Here is an 18,234-nt window from a genome sequence, read left to right on the forward strand (position 1 = left end):
AAAGGTTATAGCCCATGTTTTTTGAAATTTTGAAAAAAAAAGTTAGCCTCGTTTCTCATCATTTTGGACCGTGGGCTATAGCCCATATCGTACGGCATACTATAGCGCGCCGTTTTTCATCATTTTTGAAGATTTGAAAAAAATGACGAAATGACAAAAACGAAAGGTTATAGCCCATGTTTTTTGAAATTTTGAAAAAAAAAGTTAGCCTCGTTTCTCATCATTTTGGACCGTGGGCTATAGCCCATATCGTACGGCATACTATAGCGCGCCGTTTTTCATCATTTTTGAAGATTTGAAAAAAATGACGAAATGACAAAAACGAAAGGTTATAGCCCATGTTTTTTGAAATTTTGAAAAAAAAAGTTAGCCTCGTTTCTCATCATTTTGGACCGTGGGCTATAGCCCATATCGTACGGCATACTATAGCGCGCCGTTTTTCATCATTTTTGAAGATTTGAAAAAAATGACGAAATGACAAAAACGAAAGGTTATAGCCCATGTTTTTTGAAATTTTGAAAAAAAAAGTTAGCCTCGTTTCTCATCATTTTGGACCGTGGGCTATAGCCCATATCGTACGGCATACTATAGCGCGCCGTTTTTCATCATTTTTGAAGATTTGAAAAAAATGACGAAATGACAAAAACGAAAGGTTATAGCCCATGTTTTTTGAAATTTTGAAAAAAAAAGTTAGCCTCGTTTCTCATCATTTTGGACCGTGGGCTATAGCCCATATCGTACGGCATACTATAGCGCGCCGTTTTTCATCATTTTTGAAGATTTGAAAAAAATGACGAAATGACAAAAACGAAAGGTTATAGCCCATGTTTTTTGAAATTTTGAAAAAAAAAGTTAGCCTCGTTTCTCATCATTTTGGACCGTGGGCTATAGCCCATATCGTACGGCATACTATAGCGCGCCGTTTTTCATCATTTTTGAAGATTTGAAAAAAATGACGAAATGACAAAAACGAAAGGTTATAGCCCATGTTTTTTGAAATTTTGAAAAAAAAAGTTAGCCTCGTTTTTCATCATTTTGGACCGTGGGCTATAGCCCATATCGTACGGCATACTATAGCGCGCCGTTTTTCATCATTTTTGAAGATTTGAAAAAAATGACGAAATGACAAAAACGATGGGTTATAGCCCATGTTTTTTGAAATTTTGAAAAAAAAAGTTAGCCTCGTTTCTCATCATTTTGGACCATGGGCTATAGCCCATATCGTACGGCATACTATAGCACGCCATTTTTCATCATTTTTGAAGATTTGAAAAAAATGACGAAATGACAAAAACGAAAGGTTATAGCCCATGTTTTTTGAAATTTTGAAAAAAAAAGTTAGCCTCGTTTCTCATCATTTTGGACCGTGGGCTATAGCCCATATCGTACGGCATACTATAGCGCGCCGTTTTTCATAATTTTTGAAGATTTGAAAAAAATGACGAAATGACAAAAACGAAAGGTTATAGCCCATGTTTTTTGAAATTTTGAAAAAAAAAGTTAGCCTCGTTTCTCATCATTTTGGACCGTGGGCTATAGCCCATATCGTACGGCATACTATAGCGCGCCGTTTTTCATCATTTTTGAAGATTTGAAAAAAATGACGAAATGACAAAAACGAAAGGTTATAGCCCATGTTTTTTGAAATTTTGAAAAAAAAAGTTAGCCTCGTTTCTCATCATTTTGGACCATGGGCTATAGCCCATATCGTACGGCATACTATAGCGCGCCGTTTTTCATCATTTTTGAAGATTTGAAAAAAATGACGAAATGACAAAAACGAAAGGTTATAGCCCATGTTTTTTGAAATTTTGAAAAAAAAAGTTAGCCTCGTTTCTCATCATTTTGGACCGTGGGCTATAGCCCATATCGTACGGCATACTATAGCGCGCAGTTTTTCATCATTTTTGAGGATTTGAAAAAAATGACAAAATGACAAAAACGATGGGTTATAGCCCATGTTTTTTGAAATTTTGAAAAAAAAAGTTAGCCTCGTTTCTCATCATTTTGGACCGTGGGCTATAGCCCATATCGTACGGCATACTATAGCGCGCCGTTTTTCATAATTTTTGAAGATTTGAAAAAAATGACGAAATGACAAAAACGAAAGGTTATAGCCCATGTTTTTTGAAATTTTGAAAAAAAAAGTTAGCCTCGTTTCTCATCATTTTGGACCGTGGGCTATAGCCCATATCGTACGGCATACTATAGCGCGCCGTTTTTCATCATTTTCGAAGATTTGAAAAAAATGACGAAATGACAAAAACGAAAGGTTATAGCCCATGTTTTTTGAAATTTTGAAAAAAAAAGTTAGCCTCGTTTCTCATCATTTTGGACCATGGGCTATAGCCCATATCGTACGGCATACTATAGCGCGCCGTTTTTCATCATTTTTGAAGATTTGAAAAAAATGACGAAATGACAAAAACGAAAGGTTATAGCCCATGTTTTTTGAAATTTTGAAAAAAAAAGTTAGCCTCGTTTCTCATCATTTTGGACCGTGGGCTATAGCCCATATCGTACGGCATACTATAGCGCGCAGTTTTTCATCATTTTTGAGGATTGAAAAAAATGACGAAATGACAAAAACGATGGGTTATAGCCCATGTTTTTTGAAATTTTGAAAAAAAAAGTTAGCCTCGTTTCTCATCATTTTGGACCGTGGGCTATAGCCCATATCGTACGGCATACTATAGCGCGCCGTTTTTCATCATTTTTGAAGATTTGAAAAAAATGACGAAATGACAAAAACGATGGGTTATAGCCCATGTTTTTTGAAATTTTGAAAAAAAAAGTTAGCCTCGTTTCTCATCATTTTGGACCATGGGCTATAGCCCATATCGTACGGCATACTATAGCGCGCCGTTTTTCATCATTTTTGAAGATTTGAAAAAAATGACGAAATGACAAAAACGAAAGGTTATAGCCCATGTTTTTTGAAATTTTGAAAAAAAAAGTTAGCCTCGTTTCTCATCATTTTGGACCGTGGGCTATAGCCCATATCGTACGGCATACTATAGCGCGCCGTTTTTCATCATTTTTGAAGATTTGAAAAAAATGACGAAATGACAAAAACGAAAGGTTATAGCCCATGTTTTTTGAAATTTTGAAAAAAAAAGTTAGCCTCGTTTCTCATCATTTTGGACCGTGGGCTATAGCCCATATCGTACGGCATACTATAGCGCGCCGTTTTTCATCATTTTTGAAGATTTGAAAAAAATGACGAAATGACAAAAACGAAAGGTTATAGCCCATGTTTTTTGAAATTTTGAAAAAAAAAGTTAGCCTCGTTTCTCATCATTTTGGACCGTGGGCTATAGCCCATATCGTACGGCATACTATAGCGCGCCGTTTTTCATCATTTTTGAAGATTTGAAAAAAATGACGAAATGACAAAAACGAAAGGTTATAGCCCATGTTTTTTGAAATTTTGAAAAAAAAAGTTAGCCTCGTTTCTCATCATTTTGGACCGTGGGCTATAGCCCATATCGTACGGCATACTATAGCGCGCCGTTTTTCATCATTTTTGAAGATTTGAAAAAAATGACGAAATGACAAAAACGATGGGTTATAGCCCATGTTTTTTGAAATTTTGAAAAAAAAAGTTAGCCTCGTTTCTCATCATTTTGGACCATGGGCTATAGCCCATATCGTACGGCATACTATAGCGCGCCGTTTTTCATCATTTTTGAAGATTTGAAAAAAATGACGAAATGACAAAAACGAAAGGTTATAGCCCATGTTTTTTGAAATTTTGAAAAAAAAAGTTAGCCTCGTTTCTCATCATTTTGGACCGTGGGCTATAGCCCATATCGTACGGCATACTATAGCGCGCCGTTTTTCATCATTTTTTAAGATTTGAAAAAAATGACGAAATGACAAAAACGATGGGTTATAGCCCATGTTTTTTGAAATTTTGAAAAAAAAAGTTAGCCTCGTTTCTCATCATTTTGGACCATGGGCTATAGCCCATATCGTACGGCATACTATAGCGCGCCGTTTTTCATCATTTTTGAAGATTTGAAAAAAATGACGAAATGACAAAAACGAAAGGTTATAGCCCATGTTTTTTGAAATTTTGAAAAAAAAAGTTAGCCTCGTTTCTCATCATTTTGGACCGTGGGCTATAGCCCATATCGTACGGCATACTATAGCGCGCCGTTTTTCATCATTTTTGAAGATTTTAAAAAAATGACGAAATGACAAAAACGAAAGGTTATAGCCCATGTTTTTTGAAATTTTGAAAAAAAAAGTTAGCCTCGTTTCTCATCATTTTGGACCGTGGGCTATAGCCCATATCGTACGGCATACTATAGCGCGCCGTTTTTCATCATTTTTGAAGATTTGAAAAAAATGACGAAATGACAAAAACGAAAGGTTATAGCCCATGTTTTTTGAAATTTTGAAAAAAAAAGTTAGCCTCGTTTCTCATCATTTTGGACCGTGGGCTATAGCCCATATCGTACGGCATACTATAGCGCGCCGTTTTTCATCATTTTTGAAGATTTGAAAAAAATGACGAAATGACAAAAACGATGGGTTATAGCCCATGTTTTTTGAAATTTTGAAAAAAAAAGTTAGCCTCGTTTCTCATCATTTTGGACCATGGGCTATAGCCCATATCGTACGGCATACTATAGCGCGCCGTTTTTCATCATTTTTGAAGATTTGAAAAAAATGACGAAATGACAAAAACGAAAGGTTATAGCCCATGTTTTTTGAAATTTTGAAAAAAAAAGTTAGCCTCGTTTCTCATCATTTTGGACCGTGGGCTATAGCCCATATCGTACGGCATACTATAGCGCGCCGTTTTTCATCATTTTTGAAGATTTGAAAAAAATGACGAAATGACAAAAACGAAAGGTTATAGCCCATGTTTTTTGAAATTTTGAAAAAAAAAGTTAGCCTCGTTTCTCATCATTTTGGACCGTGGGCTATAGCCCATATCGTACGGCATACTATAGCGCGCCGTTTTTCATCATTTTTGAAGATTTGAAAAAAATGACGAAATGACAAAAACGAAAGGTTATAGCCCATGTTTTTTGAAATTTTGAAAAAAAAAGTTAGCCTCGTTTCTCATCATTTTGGACCGTGGGCTATAGCCCATATCGTACGGCATACTATAGCGCGCCGTTTTTCATCATTTTTGAAGATTTGAAAAAAATGACGAAATGACAAAAACGAAAGGTTATAGCCCATGTTTTTTGAAATTTTGAAAAAAAAAGTTAGCCTCGTTTCTCATCATTTTGGACCGTGGGCTATAGCCCATATCGTACGGCATACTATAGCGCGCCGTTTTTCATCATTTTTGAAGATTTGAAAAAAATGACGAAATGACAAAAACGATGGGTTATAGCCCATGTTTTTTGAAATTTTGAAAAAAAAAGTTAGCCTCGTTTCTCATCATTTTGGACCATGGGCTATAGCCCATATCGTACGGCATACTATAGCGCGCCGTTTTTCATCATTTTTGAAGATTTGAAAAAAATGACGAAATGACAAAAACGAAAGGTTATAGCCCATGTTTTTTGAAATTTTGAAAAAAAAAGTTAGCCTCGTTTCTCATCATTTTGGACCGTGGGCTATAGCCCATATCGTACGGCATACTATAGCGCGCCGTTTTTCATCATTTTTGAAGATTTGAAAAAAATGACGAAATGACAAAAACGAAAGGTTATAGCCCATGTTTTTTGAAATTTTGAAAAAAAAGTTAGCCTCGTTTCTCATCATTTTGGACCGTGGGCTATAGCCCATATCGTACGGCATACTATAGCGCGCCGTTTTTCATCATTTTTGAAGATTTGAAAAAAATGACGAAATGACAAAAACGAAAGGTTATAGCCCATGTTTTTTGAAATTTTGAAAAAAAAAGTTAGCCTCGTTTCTCATCATTTTGGACCGTGGGCTATAGCCCATATCGTACGGCATACTATAGCGCGCCGTTTTTCATCATTTTTGAAGATTTGAAAAAAATGACGAAATGACAAAAACGATGGGTTATAGCCCATGTTTTTTGAAATTTTGAAAAAAAAAGTTAGCCTCGTTTCTCATCATTTTGGACCATGGGCTATAGCCCATATCGTACGGCATACTATAGCGCGCCGTTTTTCATCATTTTTGAAGATTTGAAAAAAATTACGAAATGACAAAAACGAAAGGTTATAGCCCATGTTTTTTGAAATTTTGAAAAAAAAAGTTAGCCTCGTTTCTCATCATTTTGGACCGTGGGCTATAGCCCATATCGTACGGCATACTATAGCGCGCCGTTTTTCATCATTTTTGAAGATTTGAAAAAAATGACGAAATGACAAAAACGAAAGGTTATAGCCCATGTTTTTTGAAATTTTGAAAAAAAAAGTTAGCCTCGTTTCTCATCATTTTGGACCGTGGGCTATAGCCCATATCGTACGGCATACTATAGCGCGCCGTTTTTCATCATTTTTGAAGATTTGAAAAAAATGACGAAATGACAAAAACGAAAGGTTATAGCCCATGTTTTTTTAAATTTTGAAAAAAAAGTTAGCCTCGTTTCTCATCATTTTGGACCGTAGGCTATAGCCCATATCGTACGGCATACTATAGCGCGCCGTTTTTCATCATTTTTGAAGATTTGAAAAAAATGACGAAATGACAAAAACGAAAGGTTATAGCCCATGTTTTTTGAAATTTTGAAAAAAAAAGTTAGCCTCGTTTCTCATCATTTTGGACCGTGGGCTATAGCCCATATCGTACGGCATACTATAGCGCGCAGTTTTTCATCATTTTTGAGGATTTGAAAAAAATGACGAAATGACAAAAACGATGGGTTATAGCCCATGTTTTTTGAAATTTTGAAAAAAAAAGTTAGCCTCGTTTCTCATCATTTTGGACCGTGGGCTATAGCCCATATCGTACGGCATACTATAGCGCGCCGTTTTTCATCATTTTGAAGATTTGAAAAAAATGACGAAATGACAAAAACGATGGGTTATAGCCCATGTTTTTTGAAATTTTGGAAAAAAAAGTTAGCCTCGTTTTTCATCATTTTGGACCGTGGGCTATAGCCCATATCGTACGGCATACTATAGCGCGCAGTTTTTCATCATTTTTGAAGATTTGAAAAAAATGACGAAATGACAAAAACGATGGGTTATAGCCCATGTTTTTTGAAATTTTGGAAAAAAAAGTTAGCCTCGTTTTTCATCATTTTGGACCGTGGGCTATAGCCCATATCGTACGGCATACTATAGCGCGCCGTTTTTCATCATTTTTGAAGATTTGAAAAAAATGACGAAATGACAAAAACGATGGGTTATAGCCCATGTTTTTTGAAATTTTGAAAAAAAAAGTTAGCCTCGTTTCTCATCATTTTGGACCGTGGGCTATAGCCCATATCGTACGGCATACTATAGCGCGCCGTTTTTCATCATTTTTGAAGATTTGAAAAAAATGACGAAATGACAAAAACGAAAGGTTATAGCCCATGTTTTTTTAAATTTTGAAAAAAAAGTTAGCCTCGTTTCTCATCATTTTGGACCGTGGGCTATAGCCCATATCGTACGGCATACTATAGCGCGCCGTTTTTCATCATTTTTGAAGATTTGAAAAAAATGACGAAATGACAAAAACGAAAGGTTATAGCCCATGTTTTTTGAAATTTTGAAAAAAAAAGTTAGCCTCGTTTCTCATCATTTTGGACCGTGGGCTATAGCCCATATCGTACGGCATACTATAGCGCGCCGTTTTTCATCATTTTTGAAGATTTGAAAAAAATGACGAAATGACAAAAACGAAAGGTTATAGCCCATGTTTTTTGAAATTTTGAAAAAAAAAGTTAGCCTCGTTTCTCATCATTTTGGACCGTGGGCTATAGCCCATATCGTACGGCATACTATAGCGCGCCGTTTTTCATCATTTTTGAAGATTTGAAAAAAATGACGAAATGACAAAAACGATGGGTTATAGCCCATGTTTTTTGAAATTTTGAAAAAAAAAGTTAGCCTCGTTTCTCATCATTTTGGACCATGGGCTATAGCCCATATCGTACGGCATACTATAGCGCGCCGTTTTTCATCATTTTTGAAGATTTGAAAAAAATTACGAAATGACAAAAACGAAAGGTTATAGCCCATGTTTTTTGAAATTTTGAAAAAAAAAGTTAGCCTCGTTTCTCATCATTTTGGACCGTGGGCTATAGCCCATATCGTACGGCATACTATAGCGCGCCGTTTTTCATCATTTTTGAAGATTTGAAAAAAATGACGAAATGACAAAAACGAAAGGTTATAGCCCATGTTTTTTGAAATTTTGAAAAAAAAGTTAGCCTCGTTTCTCATCATTTTGGACCGTGGGCTATAGCCCATATCGTACGGCATACTATAGCGCGCAGTTTTTCATCATTTTTGAGGATTTGAAAAAAATGACGAAATGACAAAAACGATGGGTTATAGCCCATGTTTTTTGAAATTTTGAAAAAAAAAGTTAGCCTCGTTTCTCATCATTTTGGACCGTGGGCTATAGCCCATATCGTACGGCATACTATAGCGCGCCGTTTTTCATCATTTTTGAAGATTTGAAAAAAATGACGAAATGACAAAAACGATGGGTTATAGCCCATGTTTTTTGAAATTTTGGAAAAAAAAGTTAGCCTCGTTTTTCATCATTTTGGACCGTGGGCTATAGCCCATATCGTACGGCATACTATAGCGCGCCGTTTTTCATCATTTTTGAAGATTTGAAAAAAATGACGAAATGACAAAAACGATGGGTTATAGCCCATGTTTTTTGAAATTTTGAAAAAAAAAGTTAGCCTCGTTTCTCATCATTTTGGACCGTGGGCTATAGCCCATATCGTACGGCATACTATAGCGCGCCGTTTTTCATCATTTTTGAAGATTTGAAAAAAATGACGAAATGACAAAAACGAAAGGTTATAGCCCATGTTTTTTAAATTTTGAAAAAAAAGTTAGCCTCGTTTCTCATCATTTTGGACCGTGGGCTATAGCCCATATCGTACGGCATACTATAGCGCGCCGTTTTTCATCATTTTTGAAGATTTGAAAAAAATGACGAAATGACAAAAACGAAAGGTTATAGCCCATGTTTTTTGAAATTTTGAAAAAAAAAGTTAGCCTCGTTTCTCATCATTTTGGACCGTGGGCTATAGCCCATATCGTACGGCATACTATAGCGCGCAGTTTTTCATCATTTTTGAGGATTTGAAAAAAATGACGAAATGACAAAAACGATGGGTTATAGCCCATGTTTTTTGAAATTTTGAAAAAAAGAAGTTAGCCTCGTTTCTCATCATTTTGGACCGTGGGCTATAGCCCATATCGTACGGCATACTATAGCGCGCCGTTTTTCATCATTTTGAAGATTTGAAAAAAATGACGAAATGACAAAAACGATGGGTTATAGCCCATGTTTTTTTAAATTTTGGAAAAAAAAGTTAGCCTCGTTTTTCATCATTTTGGACCGTGGGCTATAGCCCATATCGTACGGCATACTATAGCGCGCAGTTTTTCATCATTTTTGAAGATTTGAAAAAAATGACGAAATGACAAAAACGAAAGGTTATAGCCCATGTTTTTTGAAATTTTGAAAAAAAAAGTTAGCCTCGTTTCTCATCATTTTGGACCGTGGGCTATAGCCCATATCGTACGGCATACTATAGCGCGCAGTTTTTCATCATTTTTGAGGATTTGAAAAAAATGACGAAATGACAAAAACGATGGGTTATAGCCCATGTTTTTTGAAATTTTGAAAAAAAAAGTTAGCCTCGTTTCTCATCATTTTGGACCGTGGGCTATAGCCCATATCGTACGGCATACTATAGCGCGCCGTTTTTCATCATTTTTGAAGATTTGAAAAAAATGACGAAATGACAAAAACGATGGGTTATAGCCCATGTTTTTTGAAATTTTGGAAAAAAAAGTTAGCCTCGTTTTTCATCATTTTGGACCGTGGGCTATAGCCCATATCGTACGGCATACTATAGCGCGCCGTTTTTCATCATTTTTGAAGATTTGAAAAAAATGACGAAATGACAAAAACGATGGGTTATAGCCCATGTTTTTTGAAATTTTGAAAAAAAAAGTTAGCCTCGTTTCTCATCATTTTGGACCGTGGGCTATAGCCCATATCGTACGGCATACTATAGCGCGCCGTTTTTCATCATTTTTGAAGATTTGAAAAAAATGACGAAATGACAAAAACGAAAGGTTATAGCCCATGTTTTTTTAAATTTTGAAAAAAAAGTTAGCCTCGTTTCTCATCATTTTGGACCGTGGGCTATAGCCCATATCGTACGGCATACTATAGCGCGCCGTTTTTCATCATTTTTGAAGATTTGAAAAAAATGACGAAATGACAAAAACGAAATGTTATAGCCCATGTTTTTTGAAATTTTGAAAAAAAAAGTTAGCCTCGTTTCTCATCATTTTGGACCGTGGGCTATAGCCCATATCGTACGGCATACTATAGCGCGCAGTTTTTCATCATTTTTGAGGATTTGAAAAAAATGACGAAATGACAAAAACGATGGGTTATAGCCCATGTTTTTTGAAATTTTGAAAAAAAAAGTTAGCCTCGTTTCTCATCATTTTGGACCGTGGGCTATAGCCCATATCGTACGGCATACTATAGCGCGCCGTTTTTCATCATTTTGAAGATTTGAAAAAAATGACGAAATGACAAAAACGATGGGTTATAGCCCATGTTTTTTTAAATTTTGGAAAAAAAAGTTAGCCTCGTTTTTCATCATTTTGGACCGTGGGCTATAGCCCATATCGTACGGCATACTATAGCGCGCAGTTTTTCATCATTTTTGAAGATTTGAAAAAAATGACGAAATGACAAAAACGATGGGTTATAGCCCATGTTTTTTGAAATTTTGGAAAAAAAAGTTAGCCTCGTTTTTCATCATTTTGGACCGTGGGCTATAGCCCATATCGTACGGCATACTATAGCGCGCCGTTTTTCATCATTTTTGAAGATTTGAAAAAAATGACGAAATGACAAAAACGATGGGTTATAGCCCATGTTTTTTGAAATTTTGAAAAAAAAAGTTAGCCTCGTTTCTCATCATTTTGGACCATGGGCTATAGCCCATATCGTACGGCATACTATAGCGCGCCGTTTTTCATCATTTTTGAAGATTTGAAAAAAATGACGAAATGACAAAAACGAAAGGTTATAGCCCATGTTTTTTGAAATTTTGAAAAAAAAAGTTAGCCTCGTTTCTCATCATTTTGGACCGTGGGCTATAGCCCATATCGTACGGCATACTATAGGGCGCCGTTTTTCATCATTTTTGAAGATTTGAAAAAAATGACGAAATGACAAAAACGAAAGGTTATAGCCCATGTTTTTTGAAATTTTGAAAAAAAAAGTTAGCCTCGTTTCTCATCATTTTGGACCGTGGGCTATAGCCCATATCGTACGGCATACTATAGCGCGCCGTTTTTCATCATTTTTGAAGATTTGAAAAAAATGACGAAATGACAAAAACGAAAGGTTATAGCCCATGTTTTTTGAAATTTTGAAAAAAAAAGTTAGCCTCGTTTCTCATCATTTTGGACCGTGGGCTATAGCCCATATCGTACGGCATACTATAGCGCGCCGTTTTTCATCATTTTTGAAGATTTGAAAAAAATGACGAAATGACAAAAACGATGGGTTATAGCCCATGTTTTTTGAAATTTTGAAAAAAAAAGTTAGCCTCGTTTCTCATCATTTTGGACCATGGGCTATAGCCCATATCGTACGGCATACTATAGCGCGCCGTTTTTCATCATTTTTGAAGATTTGAAAAAAATTACGAAATGACAAAAACGAAAGGTTATAGCCCATGTTTTTTGAAATTTTGAAAAAAAAAGTTAGCCTCGTTTCTCATCATTTTGGACCGTGGGCTATAGCCCATATCGTACGGCATACTATAGCGCGCCGTTTTTCATCATTTTTGAAGATTTGAAAAAAATGACGAAATGACAAAAACGAAAGGTTATAGCCCATGTTTTTTGAAATTTTGAAAAAAAAAGTTAGCCTCGTTTCTCATCATTTTGGACCGTGGGCTATAGCCCATATCGTACGGCATACTATAGCGCGCCGTTTTTCATCATTTTTGAAGATTTGAAAAAATGACGAAATGACAAAAACGAAAGGTTATAGCCCATGTTTTTTTAAATTTTGAAAAAAAAGTTAGCCTCGTTTCTCATCATTTTGGACCGTGGGCTATAGCCCATATCGTACGGCATACTATAGCGCGCAGTTTTTCATCATTTTTGAGGATTTGAAAAAAATGACGAAATGACAAAAACGATGGGTTATAGCCCATGTTTTTTGAAATTTTGAAAAAAAAAGTTAGCCTCGTTTCTCATCATTTTGGACCGTGGGCTATAGCCCATATCGTACGGCATACTATAGCGCGCCGTTTTTCATCATTTTGAAGATTTGAAAAAAATGACGAAATGACAAAAACGATGGGTTATAGCCCATGTTTTTTGAAATTTTGGAAAAAAAAGTTAGCCTCGTTTTTCATCATTTTGGACCGTGGGCTATAGCCCATATCGTACGGCATACTATAGCGCGCAGTTTTTCATCATTTTTGAAGATTTGAAAAAAATGACGAAATGACAAAAACGATGGGTTATAGCCCATGTTTTTTGAAATTTTGAAAAAAAAAGTTAGCCTCGTTTCTCATCATTTTGGACCGTGGGCTATAGCCCATATCGTACGGCATACTATAGCGCGCCGTTTTTCATCATTTTTGAGGATTTGAAAAAAATGACGAAATGACAAAAACGATGGGTTATAGCCCATGTTTTTTGAAATTTTGGAAAAAAAAGTTAGCCTCGTTTGTCATCATTTTGGACCGTGGGCTATAGCCCATATCGTACGGCATACTATAGCGCGCCGTTTTTCATCATTTTTGAAGATTTGAAAAAAATGACGAAATGACAAAAACGAAAGGTTATAGCCCATGTTTTTTGAAATTTTGAAAAAAAAAGTTAGCCTCGTTTCTCATCATTTTGGACCGTGGGCTATAGCCCATATCGTACGGCATACTATAGCGCGCCGTTTTTCATCATTTTTGAAGATTTGAAAAAAATGACGAAATGACAAAAACGATGGGTTATAGCCCATGTTTTTTGAAATTTTGGAGAAAAAAAAGTTAGCCTCGTTTCTCATAATTTTGGACCGTGGGCTATAGCCCATATCGTACGGCATACTATAGCGCGCCGTTTTTCATCATTTTTGAGGATTTGAAAAAAATGACGAAATGACAAAAACGATGGGTTATAGCCCATGTTTTTTGAAATTTTGAAAAAAAAAGTTAGCCTCGTTTTTCATCATTTTGGACCGTGGGCTATAGCCCATATCGTACGGCATACTATAGCGCGCTGTTTTTCATCATTTTTGAGGATTTGAAAAAAATGACGAAATGACAAAAACGATGGGTTATAGCCCATGTTTTTTGAAATTTAAAAAAAAAAAGTTAGCCTCGTTTTTCATCATTTTGGACCGTGGGCTATAGCCCATATCGTACGGCATACTATAGCGCGCCGTTTTTCATCATTTTGAAGATTTGAAAAAAATGACGAAATGACAAAAACGATGGGTTATAGCCCATGTTTTTTGAAATTTTGGAAAAAAAAGTTAGCCTCGTTTTTCATCATTTTGGACCGTGGGCTATAGCCCATATCGTACGGCATACTATAGCGCGCAGTTTTTCATCATTTTTGAAGATTTGAAAAAAATGACGAAATGACAAAAACGATGGGTTATAGCCCATGTTTTTTGAAATTTTGAAAAAAAAAGTTAGCCTCGTTTCTCATCATTTTGGACCGTGGGCTATAGCCCATATCGTACGGCATACTATAGCGCGCCGTTTTTCATCATTTTTGAGGATTTGAAAAAAATGACGAAATGACAAAAACGATGGGTTATAGCCCATGTTTTTTGAAATTTTGGAAAAAAAAGTTAGCCTCGTTTGTCATCATTTTGGACCGTGGGCTATAGCCCATATCGTACGGCATACTATAGCGCGCCGTTTTTCATCATTTTTGAGGATTTGAAAAAAATGACGAAATGACAAAAACGATGGGTTATAGCCCATGTTTTTTGAAATTTTGGAAAAAAAGTTAGCCTCGTTTCTCATCATTTTGGACCGTGGGCTATAGCCCATATCGTACGGCATACTATAGCGCGCCATTTTTCATCATTTTTGAAGATTTGAAAAAAATGACGAAATGACAAAAAGGATGGGTTATAGCCCATGTTTTTTGAAATTTTGGAAAAAAAAGTTAGCCTCGTTTTTCATCATTTTGGACCGTGGGCTTTAGCCCATATCGTACGGCATACTATAGCGCGCAGTTTTTCATCATTTTTGAAGATTTGAAAAAAATGACGAAATGACAAAAACGATGGGTTATAGCCCATGTTTTTTGAAATTTTGAAAAAAAAAGTTAGCCTCGTTTCTCATCATTTTGGACCGTGGGCTATAGCCCATATCGTACGGCATACTATAGCGCGCCGTTTTTCATCATTTTTGAGGATTTGAAAAAAATGACGAAATGACAAAAACGATGGGTTATAGACCATGTTTTTTGAAATTTTGGAAAAAAAAGTTAGCCTCGTTTCTCATCATTTTGGACCGTCGGCTATAGCCCATATCGTACGGCATACTATAGCGCGCCGTTTTTCATCATTTTTGAAGATTTGAAAAAAATGACGAAATGACAAAAACGATGGGTTATAGCCCATGTTTTTTGAAATTTTGAAAAAAAAAGTTAGCCTCGTTTCTCATCATTTTGGACCGTGGGCTATAGCCCATATCGTACGGCATACTATAGCGCGCCGTTTTTCATCATTTTTGAGGATTTGAAAAAAATGACAAAATGACAAAAACGATGGGTTATAGCCCATGTTTTTTGAAATTTTGGAAAAAAAAGTTAGCCTCGTTTTTCATCATTTTGGACCGTGGGCTATAGCCCATATCGTACGGCATACTATAGCGCGCAGTTTTTCATCATTTTTGAAGATTTGAAAAAAATGACGAAATGACAAAAACGATGGGTTATAGCCCATGTTTTTTGAAATTTTGAAAAAAAAAGTTAGCCTCGTTTCTCATCATTTTGGACCGTGGGCTATAGCCCATATCGTACGGCATAGTATAGCGCGCAGTTTTTCATCATTTTTGAAGATTTGAAAAAAATGACGAAATGACAAAAACGATGGGTTATAGCCCATGTTTTTTGAAATTTTGAAAAAAAAAGTTAGCCTCGTTTCTCATCATTTTGGACCGTGGGCTATAGCCCATATCGTACGGCATACTATAGCGCGCCGTTTTTTATCATTTTTGAGGATTTGAAAAAAATGACGAAATGACAAAAACGATGGGTTATAGCCCATGTTTTTTGAAATTTTGGAAAAAAAAGTTAGCCTCGTTTCTCATAATTTTGGACCGTCGGCTATAGCCCATATCGTACGGCATACTATAGCGCGCCGTTTTTCATCATTTTTGAAGATTTGAAAAAAATGACGAAATGACAAAAACGATGGGTTATAGCCCATGTTTTTTGAAATTTTGAAAAAAAAAGTTAGCCTCGTTTCTCATCATTTTGGACCGTGGGCTATAGCCCATATCGTACGGCATACTATAGCGCGCCGTTTTTCATCATTTTTGAAGATTTGAAAAAAATGACGAAATGACAAAAACGATGGGTTATAGCCCATGTTTTTTGAAATTTTGAAAAAAAAGGTTAGCCTCGTTTTTCATCATTTTGGACCGTGGGCTATAGCCCATATCGTACGGCATACTATAGCGCGCCGTTTTTCATCATTTTTGAGGATTTGAAAAAAATGACGAAATGACAAAAACGATGGGTTATAGCCCATGTTTTTTGAAATTTTGAAAAAAAAAGTTAGCCTCGTTTTTCATAATTTTGGACCGTGGGCTATAGCCCATATCGTACGGCATACTATAGCGCGCCGTTTTTCATCATTTTTGAGGATTTGAAAAAAATGACGAAATGACAAAAACGATGGGTTATAGCCCATGTTTTTTGAAATTTTGAAAAAAAAAGTTAGCCTCGTTTCTCATCATTTGGACCGTGGGCTATAGCCCATATCGTACGGCATAGTATAGCGCGCAGTTTTTCATCATTTTTGAAGATTTGAAAAAAATGACGAAATGACAAAAACGATGGGTTATAGCCCATGTTTTTTGAAATTAAAAAAAAAAAAGTTAGCCTCGTTTTTCATCATTTTGGACCGTGGGCTATAGCCCATATCGTACGGCATACTATAGCGCGCCGTTTTTCATCATTTTTGAGGATTTGAAAAAAATGACGAAATGACAAAAACGATGGGTTATAGCCCATGTTTTTTGAAATTTTGAAAAAAAAAGTTAGCCTCGTTTCTCATCATTTTGGACCGTGGGCTATAGCCCATATCGTACGGCATACTATAGCGCGCCGTTTTTCATCATTTTTGAAGATTTAAAAAAAATGACGAAATGACAAAAACGATGGGTTATAGCCCATGTTTTTTGAAATTTTGAAAAAAAAAGTTAGCCTCGTTTTTCATCATTTTGGACCGTGGGCTATAGCCCATATCGTACGGCATACTATAGCGCGCCGTTTTTCATCATTTTTGAGGATTTGAAAAAAATGACGAAATGACAAAAACGATGGGTTATAGCCCATGTTTTTTGAAATTTTGAAAAAAAAAGTTAGCCTCGTTTTTCATAATTTTGGACCGTGGGCTATAGCCCATATCGTACGGCATACTATAGCGCGCCGTTTTTCATCATTTTTGAGGATTTGAAAAAAATGACGAAATGACAAAAACGATGGGTTATAGCCCATGTTTTTTGAAATTTTGAAAAAAAAAGTTAGCCTCGTTTTTCATCATTTTGGACCGTGGGCTATAGCCCATATCGTACGGCATACTATAGCGCGCCGTTTTTCATCATTTTGAAGATTTGAAAAAAATGACGAAATGACAAAAACGATGGGTTATAGCCCATGTTTTTTGAAATTTTGGAAAAAAAAGTTAGCCTCGTTTTTCATCATTTTGGACCGTGGGCTATAGCCCATATCGTACGGCATACTATAGCGCGCAGTTTTTCATCATTTTTGAAGATTTGAAAAAAATGACGAAATGACAAAAACGATGGGTTATAGCCCATGTTTTTTGAAATTTTGAAAAAAAAAGTTAGCCTCGTTTCTCATCATTTTGGACCGTCGGCTATAGCCCATATCGTACGGCATACTATAGCGCGCCGTTTTTCATCATTTTTGAAGATTTGAAAAAAATGACGAAATGACTAAAACGATGGGTTATAGCCCATGTTTTTTGAAATTTTGAAAAAAAAAGTTAGCCTCGTTTTTCATCATTTTGGACCGTGGGCTATAGCCCATATCGTACGGCATACTATAGCGCGCCGTTTTTCATCATTTTTGAGGATTTGAAAAAAATGACGAAATGACAAAAACGATGGGTTATAGCCCATGTTTTTTGAAATTTTGAAAAAAAAAGTTAGCCTCGTTTTTCATAATTTTGGACCGTGGGCTATAGCCCATATCGTACGGCATACTATAGCGCGCCGTTTTTCATCATTTTTGAGGATTTGAAAAAAATGACGAAATGACAAAAACGATGGGTTATAGCCCATGTTTTTTGAAATTTTGAAAAAAAAAGTTAGCCTCGTTTCTCATCATTTTGGACCGTGGGCTATAGCCCATATCGTACGGCATAGTATAGCGCGCAGTTTTTCATCATTTTTGAAGATTTGAAAAAAATGACGAAATGACAAAAACGATGGGTTATAATTATTCCATGTTTTTTGAAATTTTGAAAAAAGATGTTAGCCTCGTTTCTCATCATTTTGGACCGTGGGCTATAGCCCATATCGTACGGCATACTATAGCGCGCCGTTTTTCATCATTTTTGAAGATTTGAAAAAAATGACGAAATGACAAAAACGATGGGTTATAGCCCATGTTTTTTGAAATTTTGAAAAAAAAAGTTATCCTCGTTTCTCATCATTTTGGACCATGGGCTATAGCCCATATCGTACGGCATACTATAGCGCGCCGTTTTTCATCATTTTTGAGGATTTGAAAAAAATGACGAAATGACAAAAACGATGGGTTATAGCCCATGTTTTTTGAAATTTTGGGAAAAAAAGTTAGCCTCGTTTTTCATCATTTTGGACCGTGGGCTATAGCCCATATCGTACGGCATACT

The 18,234-nt window shown here is 35.9% G+C and overlaps 1 protein-coding gene across 1 annotated transcript in view; it reads right to left on the reverse strand.

Annotated features, from left to right (window-relative positions):
- The window catches only part of atp5mf (ATP synthase membrane subunit f), a 382,603-nt gene that overhangs the window by 120,578 nt on the left and 243,791 nt on the right, over positions 1-18,234 (reverse strand). The gene's annotated exons all lie outside the window — the stretch shown is intronic.

The sequence above is a fragment of the Protomyctophum bolini genome (genome assembly GCF_963924005.1).
Source record: "Protomyctophum bolini genome assembly, chromosome: 11".
In the NCBI taxonomy this organism is placed as follows: domain Eukaryota; kingdom Metazoa; phylum Chordata; class Actinopteri; order Myctophiformes; family Myctophidae; genus Protomyctophum; species Protomyctophum bolini.